At 47.0% G+C, this 3,298-nt stretch overlaps 2 non-coding genes across 2 annotated transcripts; one reads left to right on the top strand and one right to left on the bottom strand.

Annotated features, from left to right (window-relative positions):
- Positions 1-235: 235 nt before the first annotated feature.
- trnar-ucu (transfer RNA arginine (anticodon UCU)) lies at positions 236-328 on the bottom strand. The gene is made up of 2 exons: positions 292-328; positions 236-271 (listed from the first exon to the last, which is right to left on the bottom strand). It is a non-coding gene; the product is annotated as a tRNA-Arg (tRNA).
- A 2,405-nt stretch (positions 329-2,733) lies between these two features.
- Positions 2,734-2,815, top strand: trnas-cga (transfer RNA serine (anticodon CGA)). Its single transcript has one exon. It is a non-coding gene; the product is annotated as a tRNA-Ser (tRNA).
- The last annotated feature ends 483 nt before the right edge of the window (positions 2,816-3,298 follow it).

The raw sequence follows: 3,298 nt of genomic DNA, 5'->3' as shown, positions 1-3,298 counted from the left end.
AAATGGCCTCCTCCTGTTCCTGTGTAAAAGGGTCATGGGACTGAATGGTCTCCTCCTGTTCCTATGTAAAACGGCCATGGGACTGAATGGCCTCCTCCTGCTCCTGTGTAACTGACTCATGGGTTGAGAGTACTCAGAGGGAAAGTGTCATGGTGGTAGTTTCCTTTCTCTGAATTACCGATTTACTGCGAAATGCACTGTCAGTGGAGGAACCACTGAACCCTCGCCCAAAATCCGACTCTGGTGGGACTCGAACCCACAACCTTTGAATATCTTAATCTGTCATACAACTAGAAGTCCAATGCGCTATCCATTGCGCCACAGAGGCAATTACGTAAAGCTCTATTACAAAAGCAAAATAGTGTTGATGCTGGAAATCTGAAATATAAACAGATGAAATGCTGGAAACACTCTGCAGGTCAGGCAGCATTCCATGTCTGTTTAAAAGGGGTCTACTTTCAGTCCCGGATCATTCTGTGTCTGTTTAATAGGGACATGCTGTCAGTCCCGGATCATTCTGTGTCTGTTTAAAAGGGACATGCTGTCAGTCCCGGTTTATTCTGTGTCTGTTTAAGAGGGACATGCTGTCAGTCCCGGTTTATTCTGTGTCTGTTTAAAAGGGACATGCTGTCAGTCCCGGATTATTCTGTGTCTGTTTAAAAGGGATGTGCTGTCAGTCCCGGGTCATTCTGTGTCTGTTTAAAAGGGACATGCTTTCAGTCCCGGATTATTCTGTGTCTGTTTAAAAGGGGTGTGCTGTCAGTCCCGGATTGTTCTGTGTCTGTTTAAAAGGGATGTACTGTCAGTCCAGGATCACTCTGTGTCTGTTTAAAAGGGATGTGCTGTCAGTCCCGGGTCATTCTGAGTCTGCTTAAATGGGATGTGCTGTCAGTCCCGGATCATTCTGTGTCTGTTTAAAAGGGATGTGCTGTCAGTCCCGGATCATTCTGTGTCTGTTTTAAATGGATGTGCTGTAAGTCCCTGGTCATTCTGTATCTGTTTAAAAGGGATGTGCTGTCAGTCCCGGATCATTCTGTGTCTGATTAAAACGCGTGTTACATAATATTATAGAGTCTGCCCCACAGAAATAGTCCATTTGCACGAACTGGTCTCCACATGAGGCTCCTCCTTCTCTATTTCTCCTCACCCCCAAATAAAACTAGAATCAGTAATGGTAACCATGAAACTATCGGATTGTCGTAAAAACCCATCTGGTTCACTAATGTCTTTCAGGGAAAGAAATCTGCCGTCCTTACCCGGTCTGGCCTTTGTGTGACTCCAGTCCCATAGCAATGTGGTTGATTCTTAACTGCCCTCTGACATGGCCTAGCAAGCCAATCAGTTGTAACAAACCGCTATGAAACAAAATAATAAAAATGAAACTGGACGGACCATCTGGCCTGATCCATATCAGCCTCCTCCTGAGGTCCCCACCATCACAGAAGCCAGTCTTCAGCCAATTCGATTCACTCCACGTGATATCAAGAAAAGGCTGAGCACACTGGATACAGCAATGGCTCTGGGCCCTGACAACACCCCGGCTATTATTCTGAAGACTTGTGCTCCAGCCAAGCTGTTCTCGTACTGCTACAACACTGGCATCTATGCAACAATGTGGAAGACTGCCCAGGTATGTCCTGTCCACAAAAAGCAGGACAAATCCAATCCAGCCAATTACCGCCCCATCAGTCTACTCTCTACTCTCAATCATCAGCAAAGTGATGGAAGGTGTCATCCACAGTGCTGTATAGTGACACTTACTGACCAATAACCTGCTCATTGATGCCCGGTTTGGGTTCTGCCAAGAGCACTCGGCTCCCGACTTCATTAAAACCTTGGTCCAACATGAACAAAGGAGCTGACCACCAACATCCTGGGGGTTACCATTGAACATAAATACTGTGACAACAAGAGAAGGTCAGAGGCTAGGCATTCTGCGTCGGGTGTCTCACCTCCTGACTCCCCAAAGCCTTTCTACCATCTACACGGCACAAGTAAGGAGTGTGATGGAATACTCTCCACTTGCCTGGATGAGTGCAGCTCCAACAACACTCAAGAAGTTCGACACCTTCCAGGACAATGCAGCCCGCTTGATTGGCACCCAATCGACCACCTTAAACATTCACTCCCTCCACCACCAGCGCACCATGGCTGCAGTGCGTACCATCTACAAGATGCACTGCAGCAACTCACCAAGGCTTCTTAGCAGCACCTGCCAAACACGCAACCTCTTCCACCTAGAAGGACAAGTGCAGCAGGCGCATGGGAACACCCCCACCTCCAAGTTCCCCTCCAAGTCACACACCATTCTGACGTAGAAGTATATTGCCGATCCTTCATCGTCGCTGGGTCAAAATCCTGGAACACCCTCCCTAACAGCACTGTGGGAGTACCTTCACCACATGGACAGCAGCGGTTCAAGAAGGCGGCTCACCACCACCTTCTCAAGGGGCAATTAGGGATGGGCATTTAATGCTGGCCTTGCCAGCGCACCCACAACCCATAAACGAATTAAAAAAATCCTATCAGCATATCCTTCTATTCCTTTCTCCCTTCCTCTTAAATGCTTCTAGTAGTATTCACCTCAACTACTGCATTCTCAGCGCTCTTTGGCCCAAGAAGTTAATCCTGAATTCCCTGCTGGATTTATCGGTGAGTATTTATGACCTGTCTTCTCTGAGCTAGTTCCTGACTCACTCACAGTAGGAAGCATTTTCTCACTGCTAATGTGCAGCTGCGATGGCCGAGTGGTTAAGGCGTTGGATTCGAAATCCAATGGGGTTTCCCCACGCAGGTTCGAACCCTGCTCGCAGCGACTTTGATGCAAATGTTTTATTTCATCGGCTCCCTGTGGCGATCACTGGCCCCGAAATTGATCAGAATTCCCTCCACTGCACTTTATAACACTGATTAACCCAAAGTTCCAATTGAAACACTAATAATTTATCGGCATCAATTAGACATTGTGGATTTGTTGGGAACCAGTGAGCAATACACACACAAAGCAGCATCAAAAATACTAATTATAAAGAGCCCTGCAGTGTTTGGTATGGAATCACCTTCAGCTACTAAGTGGGAACACGGTTTGGTTTTGTAAAACTGAACACGAATTAAAAAGTGTGTAAAAAGACCGTGGGAGGACTCGAACCTGCAATATCCTAATAACCTCAGAAATTAATACTGAAGTCTGACGCCTTACCCATTAGGCCACGCGACCAGTAGGAGCAATTTGTAGATCAGCGCCATCTGTGGACAGATAGACACAGGGTCAACCTTCCAGTTCCTTGAGCTCTCTGCA

This window comes from Somniosus microcephalus, unplaced genomic scaffold (assembly GCF_052327205.1).
Source record: "Somniosus microcephalus isolate GS21.2 unplaced genomic scaffold, FLI_Smic_1.0 unresolved_chr8, whole genome shotgun sequence".
Lineage (NCBI taxonomy): Eukaryota > Metazoa > Chordata > Chondrichthyes > Squaliformes > Somniosidae > Somniosus > Somniosus microcephalus.
Note: the sequence above shows the minus strand (reverse complement) of the source record. Positions and strands in the feature narration are given on the sequence as shown.